At 33.2% G+C, this 18997-nt stretch overlaps 1 protein-coding gene across 9 annotated transcripts in view; it reads left to right on the forward strand.

Moving 5' to 3' along the window:
- Positions 1-18997, forward strand: part of LOC114345508 (uncharacterized) — a 285375-nt gene that overhangs the window by 81199 nt on the left and 185179 nt on the right. The window contains exon 1 of one of the 9 annotated variants that reach the window (XM_028296362.2): positions 258-527. The exons of 7 other annotated variants lie outside the window; for them this stretch is intronic. The gene's annotated coding sequence lies outside the window, so the exon portion shown is untranslated. Of the gene's footprint in view, positions 1-257; positions 528-18997 lie in introns of those variants that run through there. One more of the 9 variants, XM_028296347.2, reaches the window with a different exon arrangement.

Raw genomic sequence — 18997 nt, forward strand, 5'->3', positions numbered from 1 at the left:
AGACGGAGACTGGGAAGATGGTTAAAAATGGAAGTCCTGTCTGACCGAAGGGAAACGCCACTAGCTGTAGATATCCCTTTTATATAAATCCGTTATTTACTTTTAATTTATCTACTTGCTTTCTGTCTTTATTTTTTAAACTATTTTTTGTGGTAAATAAACAATTTTCTTGTGCTGATCAATAGTTATGATTCATATACTTGCACAGAAAAAACTTTACACCTGGCAACAGTGTCAGATGCACAGAGAAGCTTCAGCACAGACAGAGCAAGATCGTTCGCCCATCGCCCGTATGTATACATTTCAGTCGTACGTTTTGTCTGCAAAGTGTGAAGGATTATCATCTGTTCGGTAAAATTCGGTTAATTAGTGTACGTGTTATTGTTATTCAAAAATAAAAGAACATCCTCTTTAAAAAATGTGAACGATTTAAATAATGTGTAGTAAATCGACTGTACCCGCGTCTGGAAGTGCTTATTGGAATTTAATTACCATGGATTACTGGATTAATGTCTAAAACTTATATGGTAAAACTTTTTTATGATAAACAGCGGGGTCTGCTAACAAATCGGATTTAGATTATAGTTTTGTTAATTATTGTCAGTGGGGGTTATAGCATTGCAAAAATATGACAACAATGTTCAATTATGTCCAATTTCATCAGAGCTATTATAGAATTAATCTAATTGTAGTTACCACATACACATACAATACAATGGAATCAATGTGCACAAAAACTATTTGTGTCCCTGTCTTGTGTCTGCAATAATGTATTTATTACATATATTAGGTATATTACATTACATAGATAAAACAGATACAAAATATAATGGTTTTTGATTTATTTTTATAGCTACGATTTAATATAATTTAGTTTAGTTTTACAAAAAGGAAAACTAGTAGAACTATGGCATTAATCGATGCAATGGTTTGTTTAGTATTGGTAGATTAGGAATAATACTTCTTGTTTGTTGGAGCAGTGCAAAATATCACTTATTATGGACAAATCTGTAGGTTCAGGTGCCACTAAAAAATAGTATCACGCCAATTTAAATTGAGAAGTCGGTGTTCAATATCTGAACATATTACAGTGTTGTTCTGAAGCTATTTTCTTGTGGCATTTTTACAATTTTAACTATTTATGGGAAATAAGCCACAATATTATTAAAAAATGATTTTTATTAACGTTTCGACGCCCAAATCGGGTGCCGTTGTCAAAATACGTCGACACGTTAATAAAAATCATTTTTTAATAATATTGTGGCTTATTTCCCATAAATAGTTAAAACTGAACATTACAGTCAGTAATAAAAATCAAAATACCAAAAATGACTCGGAACCAGTGGCGGCTCGTGATTTTTACCATAGGGGAGGGGAGGCTATACCGAATTGTAAAAACTGTAGACAAATTTGCACTAGCAAAAAAAATCCGCCAAAAAAATCTAATTTAAAGCCCCATTTTTTTGACCATTTTTTATTTACATTTTATAATATCATCATAATTCATAATTTCATTATATTTTCATATCATTTTAAAAATAGTTAGTCAAATTGTAAAATGTATTATCAAAGTTTGTGTCGTTTAATTTGTTAACAATTCTATCTCTATAATTAGATATGCATATCAAAATAAATACAGATTTGAACTTTTGCAGTCCATACAGGTTGAAGGTTCACATTTTTTAAGATATTGAACTGAATTTTTTTAATTCTAAAAGCGGCCTACAGCGAATCGAAAAACACGCTAAATTATCGATATTTTGCTTTGCATTACAGATATAGGAAAAAGTTATTTGAACAAGTTGTTCCAAATATTATTCTAACCCCACATACCAAATTTCATCACAAAATTTGCACTTTTAGTTTTTTCATTATTTGTAGTCAGGATCCTAAAATTGCAGAGGAGGCTGCTGGCCGATCAGCCGCCCTTGCCCAATTTCCGGGTAGCGTGTGCGTTAAACTATTAAGCAGGCCACGCTCTGAATCGGCATAGAGCGATCGGCTCGGCTAAGAGCGATCGGCTCGGCTAAGAGCAATCAGCAGATTTTGCTATACATGGAAATAAATGAGCCACCGCGCACCGTCTAAGAACGTTCGACTGCTCAACCAGGGTAGGATTGAAGGAAAACGGGGTCCTGGTAGGCGCCAGATTAGAAACATCAGATACTGGACCGGCCTTGATTCAACATCTTTGTTTAGAGCCGCATTTGACAGTCAGATTTGCCAGTGTAGTCGCTAACCTCCACTAAAGTAGAAAGCACCATATTTTGAGGTCCAGGATCTAGAGCTTAGAGATTGGACATTCTTAATGATTCACCCTGTAGAACTCAAAGACCTGTGAATATTCATCGTCGGTTTATGTATTATCGAGGTATTCACTGTAGTTATAAACTTGATTGGAGGGAATAGGTATTTCCGTTCATCTTTATGCTTCAAAATTCTATTCTTTTGTTACATGAAACTCAAATTTATGTTTTTGTTACAAAGAAAGATGCTGTAGCTTACTTCGATCTTATACCTCGTCTTGTACATACATATATTGAAAAATATCCCATTAAATTTTCATTAAAAACAAATTTTTCCTACAAATTTATAATTATTGTTAAAGAACATTCTGAAAACTAAACTATGTAAACGGATAATACACGACTGGAATTTCCAGCTATCGTTTCATTACCTATGAAATTAGTGTAAAGGCAAATTCTTTGAAAGCTCATAATTATCTAGTGACCTACAAAACACCGTGATTATTAGATGATATACAGGGTGTTTCATTGGGAAATGGAAATACTTAAGTGGTGAATAGAGGTCACCGAGTCGGTTCTAGATATCCTACCATATTTATTGGATCTAACGTTTTTATAACCGAGCTACATCAGGGACAATCAGGGTGTTTTATCGATTTTGCTCATTTCTTTTTGAATGCATAACTTTAGAACCACACTGTATCTATTTTTTGATATTTGGTACACATGTGTCTCATTCAGAACCAACCCAATTGACCCACTTACTAATCACAAGAAAAAATCAGGTCCGTATTAATAAAGAAATATAAAATAGTTGTGACCTTGAAACATCACCCTGTATCAGTGGCGGCCGGTCAGGGTCGGCAGTGCCGACCCACACATTTATAGATATAGATTTTTTTAATATTTGTATCTCTGAAGTAAAAAAAATCTGTCAGATAATACAGACTAAATTTTATTCATGGTTTTTAAAAGGATTTGATCAATCTGAACGTTAAGTGATCCCTGCGCATAACAGACTTCTCAAAAAATGTATGATCCGAGCCATTCATCTGACTTTTCGGCTAGCCGTCCCCAACTCATCCGTTGCTTGACGATTTACACGTAAAACTCAACGAAATAACAAGTCGATGAGCAAGCGAACATACATTCACTCCGTAGGCATTAAGCGACAGGTACGGCACATCTAAATCTGCCGGTCGGTGTTTCATTTGGAAGCATCGGCAGAAATTGTCAAAAATAATGACGCCGTTTTACGTCGTTTAATTGATATTGTATTTTTTTTTAGTTGTCAGGAATTATCATTTAGTGGACATGATGGATCGAAGCATTTGTTAAACATCAAAGTAATTATAGAGAATTAATAAAATTGTTTTAGAAATATTTACTTTCTGATTCGAAGTGTATTCGTAATAATGAACTAATACATAGTTACATTTTCAATAACGTTATTGACTCTGAGATTTAGAAAACGATTTACTTTTCGCTGGAAGTAGATGAAACTTCTGATTATCATGTCATTCACAATTATCAATTATTGTTGTTCGATACGCGTTCCGTGGTAATATTTATGAGAGGTTTTTAGGTTTTAGAGACGTGAGTAAAAGCAGTAAGGCAGAATATATTTTTGGTGTTTTAAAGAACAGATTAAAATTTTTTGATATCAAAATTAATTGGTAGGGCAAACTGGGGCAACCTTATGACGGCGTTGCTGTGATGTGTGGTGAATTGAATGGTCTCCAGGCAAAAGTTAAAACTATTGCATCACAAGCTTTATTTACTCACTATTATGCACATATTATAATGAATTTAGTTTTGCATGATACGTGTAAAAAAATAAAGAATATCGTCTTTTCTTGCCAGTTTAGCTCACCTAAACGGATTACTGCTTTAGAACAAATTTGTGTCGAAAAAAAGCGAACAGTTTGTCAGACGCGATGAAATTTTAAATCTCGGTTAGTTTTATCTAAGTAGATTATCTCTGGTAGTTTTAGTATCTGTAGCAGATTTTCGTGAACAGCTTTTGGAAATTTTTGATTTTATTCGGTTTGAGAACTTTATTAAATAATTACTCTTTTAATATTCTTTTAAATATTTTTAAGACAGAGTTTGCCCAAGATATTCATTGTTGTTCAAAATCAGTCAACTGACATTATTAATTCCAAAAATAGAATACGAAAGCTGGTGCAAAATCTCAGACATTTTCGTAATGATAGTAGTTTCCAATATATACGCAGTGACGTTTTGGATTCGCTTGATATTTCCGAACCATCCCAAAAAAGACAACGACATGATACATATCTCGAAAAACGAGTAGGTATACCTTGAAATTTAGGATACCTACTGTTATATGCAAATAGATACTCGTTTTTCGAATTTTGAAGATTTGTAAATTTTTAACCTCTTTGACGATTCAAAATTTGAAAGTTACCTTCGCCAAAGAATTTCCAAGATATTTATTATTACAAGTTAGGTACTTAAAAATTATGCCGATCCAAATATTTTCAGAAAGTGGGATAAGTTACAAAATATGTATGTACATTTCTATGTAGTAAGTACTGCAATTCATTACAACAAACTGTTCATCAATTTTCTTATTACCACCAATTTCTGTCTCAAATAAACGGGATTTATCTTGTCTCAAAAGAATCAACATGTATTGTCGAAACACCATGAAACAAGAGAGAATGTCAAGTACTTACATCAAATAAAAAAAAACAAAAAACAACAAAATCTCCTATGATGATTTAAGCCTTTTAGTTTGATGGTATACCTATATGAGGAGACAAAAAAACCTTGCCGACCCTGTCTCCAAGGCCACGAGCCGCCACTGCCCTGTATGTTGAAATTTGCAAAATTCCTTTAAATATTACCAAATTCTTCTTCTTCTAGAGCCGACTCCACTAAAGAAGGTTGGCTATAGCCATTGCAAATTCGTCTCTATCTTCTGCTTTTCCTAAAAGCTTATGTGTGTTTAACCTGGTTCAGTCGCGAATATTGTATTTCTAGGTATGTGCTCCAAATCTGCTGTCTTTTTCCTGTTAATGGTGGTCAAAAGTTCTCTTTTGACCACCAAACGAAATGTCTTTCCATTCTGTGAAACACCATTTCGTTTATAATAATGATCGGCCCATGGTATTTTCAAAATTCTCCTAAAAAGTCACATCTCAAAAGCTTCCAACTATCTCATTAAGACAAACAATAACAAGAAGTTCATGCTTCGGCACCATAAAGAAGAGTAGAGTGGATTTTACAATCTTATATCGATTCATAGACGAATGCTGAAGATACCTTGGACAGCAAGGAAAACTAATGAAGAAGTACTAAGGAGGGTCAACAAAGATAGAGAACTGCTACTGCTAAAGACTGTTAAACATCGAAAAATGTCTTATCTGGGACATATAGTGAGGGGAGGTCGATATAAAATATTACAACTGATCCTTAAAGGCAAAATACGAGGGCCGTAGAGGTGTAGGAAGAAAACAAGTTTCTTGGTTAAAAAAACATTCGAGAATGGACTCAGATACCAAATGCTGGACAATGATTCCATATTGCAGAAGATCGAGAAGCCTTCGCAATGGTGACCGCCAACGTCGGATAATTCTGATATGGCACGTGAAGAAGAAGAAGAATATCGAATTTGCAGATTAAGTCTTTGGGTACTCAGTTTCATCTCAAAAAGTAGAGATCGTCTCATTTAGATCTTCAGTACAGACTCCAAATCAGACAAAGTATTTCATTTTAATAACACCAAATAACCATCCTGGACTGAACACAACGAACGTCTGGAAAATGGTAGATGGAGCAAAGAAGTTGGAAACTGGCGACCGTACGAAGCGAAGAGACCAAGAGGAAGACCTCAAATGCGCTGGAGCGATGACATCAAAAGAGTCGCAGGACCAATGTGGAAACGCCTCACACACATCAGGGATGAATGGTGAGAAATGGGAGAGGTCTTTATTCGACAATTCGAATAGAAAAAAGGCTATAAAAAATAACCATGACATTTTTTTTCTACATACTCATTTTTCTTTCTATTTTGCCTTGAATTATTATTCGCAGGAGAGGATAGATAATTTAAAGACAATACCAAATCGTTATAATTTTATATTTAACGGGATTTTTATTTACCAGATTCTTTACTGACTTAAAAACGTTTATTCAATTACAATGTTGATTAAATCATTGGAATAGTCATTTCATTAGTTAACTAAAACCGTTGAAGAACTTGACCATCAGGAATGCAGTGTTACTAAGCCGATCACTTAACGTTTTCTGGCCTAATAGAAGCGTAATAAACAATTAAGATTGATGATCACATGTGGGCTGTTAGCCAGCATCCTACGCACGATCCCAAAATTGTTTTCTTCTTTTTAATAATGGACGGTTGTGTGTCTGAAAACAAAAAAGTTTTTTTAAATTTCATATCCCTAGTAATTTATATCTTCTGTATATTGTGAAGGTAAATATACTTGATAGAATAATTATTATTTCTTTTATTACACGTAATGGATCAGCTGTTCAGTTATATGCTCATGCAACGTTGACAACCTTGAAGAAGTCTAAATAAGAACAATGAATTGAAAAGTCAAAAATAAAGCCTTCTTAAATTTAGGTTACAATGTCACAAGTGACGATAGCCTACTAGTCAAAAAAGTATTATTTGTTTGTTGATTTATCTTTGACGAGTATTCAGTAATCTCTACAAATCTACAGGAATTTGGTAGCAGGACAGCAGGAGACACAACAAAAAAGGAATTATTCCCGACAATACGCAAAAAATTAGTTGATATTTGAAAGGTAACAACATTTCTTGATTAAAGATGCCGAAGTCTATAACTATTACATATAAATAGAGCAATCAAGAGCAGCCTTTTTAAAGATGACGAAATTTCTGAGTAACCAAAGACTCAATCTGCGGATCCGATATCGGATGGTAAAATGTTATATCCAGTCCAGTTAAATGTTACCCATTATATATGCGAGTGGGACTTCATAAAATTGGTAAAGTTTCCGTATATAATTTCTTCATGTCCCTCTCAAGTTGACGTTTTCATTTAAAGAGTAATGGTCATCATGATTAGTACCTACAACTTTTAAGATTACTTTTCGGTCTTCTTAGGTAGCAATATTGCTTGTTATTGGGCGATGTATCAGAGCCGTAACTACGATGTTGGGGGCCCCGGGGCAAACGTGATCATCTGGTGGCCCCTCAAGCGCAATGGGGGGGGGGGGAGGGTCCGGAAAAATGCTTGATATTTAACCCCTTGAAAACTCATTTTAATGCATTTCATGACTGAAGTTTCTTGTACCTACATATTGCTATTTTAGTTGACCAAAAAAAATTTTAAAATCACCTTATTTTAAGTTAAATAATAATTTTCCAAGTACCATCTTATCTGTTTTATGCAAGTACATACATTGTTCGGCTACAATGTGGTTCCTTTCACGTACCAATATGTGGCTGTGGGTAAATTGGTAAAGACAATATAGCTGGGACGGGGGGCCCATATTCCGGTTGCATTTTAGTTTTTATTTCGCCAAAATGGTTAAAGGGCTCGAGAGAGACTGTGGTTGCGCTACCGCGCGCTCTTTAATCAATCTTATCTTCGTCAATTTGTATGTGAGAGAAAAAACAACCAAAATTTTCTCAAAAAAACCTATTTTTTTATTATTACACTTTTTTACGTTATTATTTTTGAGATATTATGAAAAGAAGGTGGTTTTGTTTAAATTCGAAAAAAATTTTTAAGTGATTTTTTAAAAAATATGTGTTTCAAAGCAGCGAAACTGCTAGAATCCATCAAACTCTTTATATTAAAGTTGATTCTAGACGGAATACCATTAATTTTAATTTTGGTGGAAAATGCACTTATGAAATCCATTGATTTAAAAAAAAACATTAGATGTTCCTCTTTTTTTCATTACAGCTCACTTATTTTACGTACAAAAGACTTTTAACAATGCTCCTTTTAAAGCTTATTTTAAGCACTATAAAATCCTTTCTCATTAGCATGCATAAAATTTATTTGGTCTCCGCTAGATGGCATTGAATACATCGATTAAATTCCACACAAAATAAAAAACGGCTTTGATCTTCAATATCTCGCTTAATATTGCACTTATTAGAACACTCTTTAAAAAACCAATTTGTTCATTTTTTTACCTGCGACAATTTTGTTTATTGTAATATTATCGTTAAAATGCATATTTTTGGAGATATTTGCAAAAAACTGTAAAATCGTGAGAAAATGCCGAATTTTCAATTGCCAATAACTTGAAAAGTATTGGGTTTTTGAAAAAACTTTATACAACATTTGTTGCTTAAAATTAGGTCTTCTATTTATATCCGAGGTTATTTTGAAAACAAAAATTTCCACCACTGAAAAGGGGTGGCAACCACCCCCAGGGTGAAAGCGGAGTTCGGGTCAATATCACTTTTGAAGTTAAGGGTAGGATAAGTATAATTCCAAAATTTCATGTAAGTCGGTTCATAGTAAAAAATTTCTGAGCTAAAAAGCTTCAATGACTGCACTAATGACAGATGTCTTTATTCGTTTGGATCATTTCTGTGACATAGGTTTTGTTTTTTACTTTAAAAGTTGTTTCCAATGCCAAATTAATGTAATCAGTAAAAACTTCGTTTCGAACATGGATTCTTCTTGGCTTTTATCAGTTATTCATTTGCGAAAGTTTGATAGACACCTATCAAACTCTCTAGACTTAGACAATGGATTCATTTGGAATAATAATATGTGTCAACGAAAAAAGTTAAAAATAAATGTATTGTTCTTTGTGTGAACAGGCAATTTATTTTATTAGTAGTATCATTGTATGTTACATATTTGGCCAACACTTAAAAAGAATATTGTTCATATTTTATATTGGTTGTATCCTATTGCTGAATCCGCCAACGTTCTTTTGCCACTTTTAGCTTATAGCCATAGCCTACTCATTACTAATTATATGCTTAGACATATTGGTAATCCGCTTTATGTATTAAACACCAACATTGCCATTTATTTATATACAGAACCGTATCTAAATATATTTTTAACCAATGTAAACATGTTTTTTACATAATTGGAATTATCAAAGGTATACAGGGTGTTTGGTAAAGAATGGGTCATAGCTTAACCTCAGATTCCTGAGCTGAAAATAGGTCGATTTAAGCTAAGTTACCTTAGTACGAAAGTTGATAATAACCGAAATACAGTCCAAGTTAAACTTTTATTTTATTTATTCTTGAATATTTCCTGGAAGGCATGGGATAACAACAAGAAATTTGGTAGGCGGGGGTTTTTTGGGACGAGAAATCTAAATTCGCCACCAAAAATGATGTATTACCCAGAGGGCGCCACATACGTCTTTCAGCGCTGATTTATTACGTTCAATTTTTTTTATCCCCCACTCTACATACTTTTTGAGTAAAAACTTTTGTTCCCTTAATATTTTTACTTAAAACATGTATACTACATTTATCTCGCTAAACTCAACTGTTTCCGAGATAAACGCATTTTAAATCTGCGATGCAACATAATTTTTTGCATAATATCATTGTAGTTACATCCGAAAAATAAACTTAAAACCATAATAATATTCAAAAATGTATCGCAAATTTCTTCATATGGAATTTGCAGTGCAATAACATACATGAGAACTTGCACAATTATGGAGGTTTCAAGTTGATTTTTCGGGTGTAACTACAATGATATTATGCTAAAAATGATGGTGTATCGCAGAGTTAAAATGCGTTTATCTCGAAAACAGCTGAGTTTAGCGAGATAAATGTAGTATACCTTTTTTAAGTAAAAATATTAAGAAATAAAAGCTTTGATTCAAAAAGTATGTAAAGTGGAGGATAAAAAATTGAACGTATTAAATCAGCGCTGAAAGACGTATGTGGCGCTCTCTGGGTAATAGATCATTTTTGATGGCGAGTTTAGATTTCTCGTCCCAAACGTGTCTACATTCCTCCAGATGCGTCATTGGAAATTTATGAAGACTACCTATGCAAGATCAGTGGAAGAAATATTGGCAAGTCAGAATTTCTCGTCAGTATTTTTATCTGGTGACTTTAATCTATCAAAGATAAGATGGGAAAGTGATGAATTTGGTTCTAGAGCTATTGGTATGTTAACGGATAAAGTTGAATGCATATCTGACCTTTTTGCTTACTTAAATTTTTTTCAAGTAAATACTATACCTAATTATCTCGGTAACTACCTTGATTTGATTTTCACAAATGTTGAAAATATAAAAACACGAGCCAAGACCGTACCAGTTGTTAAATGTGACAGACATCATCCAGCCTTAATTTTTGATCTAAATCTTAATAAGATATCTTTGTTAAAATTTGACTATGTTTATACTGATTTTAGAAATGCTAATTATATCCAAGTGAATGAATTTTTAGGTTCTTTTAATTGGGATGATATTTTTATGAGTAATAATATTAATAAAGCTATACACATGTTATATGAAATATTACATTATGCTATAGACGTTTTTATACCAAAACATAGATGTAAAAACCGCAAATTTCCAAAATGGTACTCACCCGAATTGAAAGAACTTATTTTTTCTAAAAAACAAGCTCACAAAAAATATAAGTTAACAAAATTACCTGAAGATTATAAAAATTTTTCAAATCTTAGAAAAGAATGTAAAACTCAATCAGTAAATAGCTATAATGTATATGTTAGGGATCTAGAAGGGATTGTGTAAAATAAAAAGGAATTTTGGAAATTTGTAAATAGTAAATGGAATCATTATGAATTACCTGGTACTATGAATTATGGCGATATTTCAACGGATGATCCTCAACAAATTTGTAACTATTTTGGAAGTTTTTTTGCCTCTGCATATACAATTTGGAATTCTAGTTTAGAGACAGCAAAATCATTTCTATATAATAATTATGTCGATATTAATAGTTGTGATATTAGTGAAGTAGATGTATATAATAGCATAGAAAAAATAAACCTTAATCTAAAATGCGGCCCTGATAATATTTCACCCATATTTGTTTATAATTGTAGATTCATCCTTTCTCAGGTTTTATGTAAAGTTTTTAATTTGTCCTTGTCTCAAGGTGTTTTTCCTGATAAATGGAAAGATAGTTATGTTACCCCGATACACAAAAATAACGATAAGAAATCTATTGAGAACTACAGAGCAGTTTCAAAAATCTCTATTTTTGCTAAAATCTTTGAAATGTTAATAACTGAAAAATTATATCCAAAAATAAAATCCATACTAATAAATGAACAACATGGTTTTATGTCAGGTAGATCTACATCTACAAACCTACTTGTATTGGAGGAATTCATTTTAGAGGCCTTGGAGAGCCGGTGGCAGGTTGATGTGATCTACACGGATTTCTCCAAGGCATTTGACAGAGTGAATAAGGATATATTAGTTAAAAAATTATCTGCATTAGGAATTCATGGATCATTATTATCATGGCTTGAAAGTTACTTAACAAATAGAAGACAATTTGTCAAAATTCATGATTGCTTATCATCAGAAATTAAAGTCTTATCAGGAGTTCCTCAAGGAAGTCATCTCTCTCCAATGCTTTTTAATTGTTTTGTCAACGATGTTTTAAACTGTTTTTCCGATTGTAAAATATTACTGTATGCTGATGATTTAAAGATATTTAGGGTAGTTAAAGATATAAATGACTGTCTTCTAATACAAGAGAATCTTGATAATTTTTTCAGGTGGTGTTGTGACAATAAACTGAATTTAAATATTGATAAATGTAAAATAATGAGATATCACAGAATCTTACAACCTACACTCTTTAACTATTCGATTGACAACAGAAACTTAGAAATTTTAACATCCATTAAAGATTTAGGCATTATTTTTGACTCATCTTTGAGTTTTACTAAGCACTTTGAGTTTGTTGTTAATAGAGCTTTGAAGATGCTTGGTTTTGTAAAACGTAGTCTTTCTGATTTTAATAATATAAATTGTCTTAAATCTGTCTATTGTGCATTAGTTAGATCAATATTAGAATATTCAAGCTGCATATGGACACCCTACTACAGATGCCACATCGATAATATAGAGAAAGTCCAAAAAAAATTTCTAAGATTCATTGCATATAAACTAAATATACCATCTGAAAACATCAATTATAGTGAAATTCTTAACTTATTAGATTTATCATCACTGGAAAATAGAAGATCATTTCTTGATTTAGTTTTCTTATATAAGATTGCTAATGGATTGGTTGATTGCTCAACACTTCTTGAGAAGATAAAATATAGAGTTCCTCAATGTAATACTCGTAGTAAAGAACTATTTTTTGTAGACTTTCATTGCACCAATTATGCACAGAACAAAGCAATTGGAAGAATGTCTAAGGGGGCCAATAATAGCGATATTGACTTTTTTGACTGTTCATTGCCTAGTTTTAAGAAAAAATTGAAAAAAAAATGCTAAATTGTATTTAATATATGTGTGTATATATGTGTGTATATGTGTATATATGTATGTATGTATATATATGTATATATTTTTGATTTTTCAGTCTTTATATAGTGATATTGTTCTATATTTTAATATGTATTTATGATTGTGATACTACCTATACCTATTGTGATATGTGGTATTTTTGTAAATGGTATTTTGGCCGTAAATAAACTATTTATTTATTTATTTAAAAAACACCCGCCTACCAAATTTCGTGCTGTTATCCTATGTCTGTCAGGAAATATTCAAGCATAAATAAAATAAAAGTTTAACTTTGACAACCCATATTTCGGTTATTATCAACTTTGGTACTAAGGTAAGTTAGCTTAAATCGACCAATTTTAAGCTCAGGAATGTAAGGTTAAGCTATGACCTATTCTTTACCAAACACCCGTACTCGTATTTATTTTGCCAATATTAAAATCTGACAAAAGATTAGCAATGGCAATGAGTAACTTTTAAAGACAGACGTGTTTTTCGAGCAGTTCTCCACGAAAAACGAAATTTAAAGAGTAAAAGACCAAGTCAATCAATTAATTATAATTTTTTCGTAAGGCTCAAGTTCGTAATTCTTCTCTCATAGTTCTTTTATAGTAATGTCCGCGTACTTTAAGAATATCGAGAACCCATTGTGAAAATTATGTACGTGGGCAAATACTAGGCAAAGAGAGAGAGAGAGAGAGAAAGAGAACAAAAATCGATGACTAAATGAGAATTCAAATTCATCGAAAAATTCAAGGATACTTTTAAAATAAACTGTCCTCATTAAAGAAATGAAGTCACTAGTACAACATTGAGCATTTTTGCCTGATGTGCTGTGTTGGATATTAAGAGAAATTAATAAGCAATTCCTTAAACAATATATCAAAAAGAAACATAAAAAATATAAAAGTTTAAAAGCTTAGCATCAGACAATAATCAAAAGTTTTCAATTGTCTTAAAAGAGAGTATAAAAATAAAAACTAAAAACGTTTATAGCGGTAATCCGTACATGTCAAACAGTATTTACTTACAATATATTATTACAGTCTTATTTCTTCTTCTGCCAACGTTCCGCTTTTGTACCGCTTCCTACTTGGCTGTCTTCGGCAATCACCTGGCTAGACCCACAGTTTATGGGTTTCACGATGTTTCCTCTGCACTCTGTTTCCGGCGAGGATATCCCTGGTCGTACGGAGTCTTCTTCTGGCCTGGTGGAAGAATTTTCTGGGTTCTGTCCAATGCCACATCTCTCTGTGGTGTGTACTGTACTGTGTAAGTGTATGCCTGTACTGTGTACTGTGTATGCCTTTCTTGGATGGTTGCGTTTGAAATTCTGTCTTGCCATGACGATTCATCTATTAACCTGTAGCAACCGTTTCTGTTCCTACAAGATTATTCCAGTTGGTCTCCATTAAACTCCATACTGGGACTGCATTATAATATCACCGTTCTAACGAAGGCCTTGTATATTTGGTAAAACACAGGTTAAAATCAAAGTATGTAAATATATTTAGGATATTTGTATACAGTTCAAAATAAATAAAATTTAATTCTATCTTCTGCACAGGAAAAATATCATTAAACTTATCACTGTCATCAAAACATAATAACAATACTAGAATGATACAATACACAACACAAATGTATATAATACAATAGCGATCACGCTACACAGATTCAATCTATTTGCTCACTCAAACTCGTAGTTTATCGCATTTCAATCCAATGCGATAACAATCAAACATCGACACACAGTCGCCCTTCCATCGTCTCCAGATCGGATATGGCCACTACCGCTCACTGCGGATACAGTTCCAGCGGAACGCCTCTTCATTACAGAGCGCGCCGACCTCGGCAAAGTTCCAACTCAATCCATTGCATCTCTTCCATTTGAGTTCTTCCTGGTTCAGTACGCTAAGAAGAACTGATTCATGATTCTCCTTGCTCGTCTTATGCCTCCTCAACACCTCGGCAGACGCGTCCGCGGATGTATCATAACACGCTGACCACACGTCTGAAGGGTCGTTCAGTCTTGGCATTGAAATCCTTTGATCTGTGCTGGAGAAACCGACAAGTATCGGATGTGCTGCAGATGCGTCTGCCGACGTGATATACATACATCCGCAGACGCATCTACTGATGTGTAGTGGAGGCATTAAATACACTCTCAGTAGCCATCTCTCGATCTCTCCTTTGGTTTCGCCTAGTGGTGGTACATAGGGGGCTGCGCCACTATGGACACTCGTTCGATCGTCTGCGGTTGACCTGCCGAACGCTGGCTGCAGGCATCATATCATTACATGGTTTGAGTTCTTTGCCACTAATGCATTTTTTTTTGACTGCCTGGATGTGTTTTGTAAAGCTTAATCTTATGTCGAGATGGAGTCCTAGGTACTTGACAACCTCTTCTGACTAGATACTATTTCCTCTCATCGTTAATTCTTCCCTAGTTGGTATGGTCTGCTGTGTAAATATGATAAACTGGGTCTTCTCTTCTTCTCTGCGTTGATCTGTATCTTCCCAATAGTTGAAAGACTTTATTTACGCGACGGGGGGAGTCCGATATACAACATGTAATTTTTATATTTAATAAAATCTATAAAAAGGATATTACTTCCTAACAGCGGTTTGATATACTTTTAATATACAAAAAATTGTTAAAATAAATAGAATAAACGTTGTAAATCGATTATTGTAAAACAACTCGTAAAATAAAAAAAAACTTTATTCAATTTTAAAAATATTTAAATTTTAAAAATACAGCAAACAAACATAGTACCTATAAGTTTGTTAGGCAGGCCGCACATCAAAGAAACATGAAACGTAAATTACGTTTCATGGAAATAAACCACTGCTAAACAAATATATGTCCGGCCATTTATGAAACTCTCCAAAAATAAAAATGTGTCATGAGCATGAATCACACTCGTTTCATTGGTAGGCGGACTTTGAGATTTGTTTAGCAGTGTTTTCTTTTCATGAAACATGTTTTTCGTTTTATGTTTCATGTTTTTCGTTTCATGTTTCTTTGGTGTGCGGCTTGCCTTAGTCTACGTCTACAGTATCGCCTACTGTACCACTTTTTTTTCTTCTACTATTAGTAAACTCATTCATAATAGATATTATGTATTTTGCTTTTCAATGTATCCATTTGTGTAATGAGTATTGAGTAATGATATAGTAGGAAGGTATTCATACAAATTATTGGAAGTATCAAGCAGCATTTCAGTGTTTGATTTATACAATGGATATCCATCCCATATTTGTGAGCGCCATAAGCAATTTTGTTTTTTAATATGAATTACCATAATTCCCATACTATTGATTTCACCGATATGTGTATAAATTAGTACAAATAGCACAAACGAGCAGGACAAATTAAACTGAATAAACTGAAAGCCTGGCAGTGATAAATGCCAGTGGAACTATTTTTTTTATTTCATAATTTGGTGAATTTATTTTCATCAGTAGCGTTATATGTATTTAAAAAGAACATATTTGAATAATGATACTGTGCATGTTTCAGTTATCATGGTAATTAATAAAAATTGAACAAAATAAACAAAAAAATGGTAGTATGCAATGTGCAGGTATGTATATGGAAACAAATATTTGGCTAAAAATTATCTTGGGTGTTGCCACATTGAATTATATTTTAACACAGACACGTTTGTCTGTATAACTATGGAGTTCTCTTTTATTCCTTTAATTAAAACGATTATCTAAGATCTAATGGCGATTTTCCACTAAACGGAAGCTGAATACGTTTTTTTTTTGTATTTTTAGAACTTGAAAACCAAAAACAAAACTGAAAAAAGATCCAAAACTCTTGTTTCCTTTACGCGGGCTATATTTTGTTCGAGTTTTGTTTTTGTTTATTTACAACCGTTATTATTACTTTTGCGTATACCTCAAATTTCGTCTTTCCTTGTTTAATATTGTTAGTAATTTATTATAATTATATTTATCTATCCAGTGACATCACTTACCTTTGAGGTTTTTATATCTTTTTAAGTAGATATGTGGCAATAGTATGTTATACAAATGTACAGTATCAAATTAAGTATATGCAGTGCTGTTTTTGTAACAATATAGGTTCCGGTACGCAATGTTCCGGGGGTCTGGGGGGTATTTAGAAGGGGGTCCGCCTCCGGGAAAACTTTAAATGTAGCCTCAAAAAGGGAGTTTTAAAGCTATTTGGGAGCAAAGAAAAAATTCATGAATTTGTCTATAATTTGTCTATACACTATAAAAAATCTCCATCCCTACTTGGCTAAATCATTGATAAAATAAGAGTACCAAGATTATTTATCAGACAGTTTGAAATTTTTTATTCCTATCAAACTTTTGGTTTCTTAAAAGTTACCAACATAATATTTTTTTGTTTTTTGTCCCAAAAGGTACCGGTACGGCATACCGGCACGTACCGTCACAAAAACAGTACTGAGTATATGTATACTTTTTGCAAATGATCCAAGTAACTTACATACATAATTATTCCTCTTCTACCGTTAGGTGTCGAGGGAGGTGCGTCTACATTTTTTGATGAATTTTCTCAATTATTTTCTGTTCTTCTCCATTTGTGTTGCTTCTTGCCAAGATTTACCATTATTTCGTAATATTCGTGTTGTATGACCGAACCATGCTGATTTTTTGTCCTTCCTCCTTCCTTTATTGTGTCAAGTAATGTGTTTGATTTTAAGTATGTTTCTTATTTCTTCAGTTTTGAGTCTGTCTGTCCCTCTTGCTCCTAGCGTTCTTCTGGGGTATTTCATATCTGCTACTTGTATCCTACTCTGGTGTCTTTACGTTTAACAGTTTTCTGCTCTGTAGGTCAACGTTTCATTATTTCATATATACATTTTGCCATCTTCGTTTTCCTTGATTTTTCTTTTTTAATTTACTACCTATATTAATTTTCTTTTTTGTTAAGGAAACCTCTATTTGGTGACTGTTATATCTAAATTTTCCCCATTCTTCTTCTACTATTTCTGTCTTCTGTCATTTCTCCTTCTGTGTCCATTTCCTTCTCTAACTCCCTTTATATCTGATTTTCGTTGTTTCATCTGTATATAGACAATAACCATTGTTCGTTTTTTGATATGATTTCTCTTTTCTTAGAAATTATCTTGTCTTAGAAATGTGTATTCATGATCATCATGTCATTCTCTAAACAGAATTGAATTATTCAAGTACATAAGAATTTTTAATTTTTGTAGATTTTGTCCGCTCCGTAATGATCATATAATATACAATATACAGGGATGCGTATTGTCGCCAGTTCTCTTTAATGCCTACTCGGAAGAGATCCTAAAAAGAAATCCTACTCTTGAGGGAGAAACTGCTGGAATAAAGGATTTGGAAAAGAAGCAGAAATTATTTGCGTGTCATACAGTAACAGGCGGACTGAAAAAAGTTCGTAGGCTAACATAGAAAGACATTTTTTTTGATAAAATTTGATTTTATTATTCAATATAGTTTACTTTGAGGGTTATACAACGATTATAGCGGTCATACAACTTTTCAATACCATTTTTATAATACAATTTGTCTTTAGCTTAAAAATAAGCCTCAGTTTCGGCGATTAACTCTTTATTGGTGCTAAATTTCTTTCCAGCTAGCATTCTATTGAAGTCAGCTAACAGGTAGTAGTCGCCGGGAGCCATATCTGGTGAATAGGGTGGCTGCGGAGGTAATTCGAAGCCCAATTCATGAAATTTTGCCATCATTTTCAGTAATTTGTTACACGGTGCGTTGTCTTGATGAACAGCACTCTATTTTTCTTCAAATGGAGCTATTTTTACGCGATTTCGTTCTTCAAACACTCCAATAACGCAATGTATTAGTGGCTGTTAATGGTTTTTTCCTTTTTAAGATAGCCGATGAATATACTGATGCCATAACCTTGCCAGCCGACTGTTGCGTCTTTTCACGCTTTGGAGTCGGTTAATCACGTGCAGTCGACCCGGCGGCAGACTGTCGATTGGACTCCGGTGTGAAATGATGGAGTAGATGGAGCCATGTTTCATCCATTGTAATATATCGACGCAAGAATTCGGTTTTATTACGATTGAATAGCTTCAAATACTTCTCAGAAACACCAATTTGTTGTTGTTTTTGATCGATTGTGAGCTCTCGCGGCACCCATTTTGCACAGAGCTTTCGCATATCCAAATATTCATGCACAATATATCCATCACGTTCCTTTCATATCTTTACAGTCTCAGCTTTCTCGAACAACTTCACTTTATGGTCATCCAAAATTATTTTGTGGATTTTTTTGA

Source organism: Diabrotica virgifera, chromosome 2, assembly GCF_917563875.1.
Source record: "Diabrotica virgifera virgifera chromosome 2, PGI_DIABVI_V3a".
NCBI lineage: Eukaryota > Metazoa > Arthropoda > Insecta > Coleoptera > Chrysomelidae > Diabrotica > Diabrotica virgifera.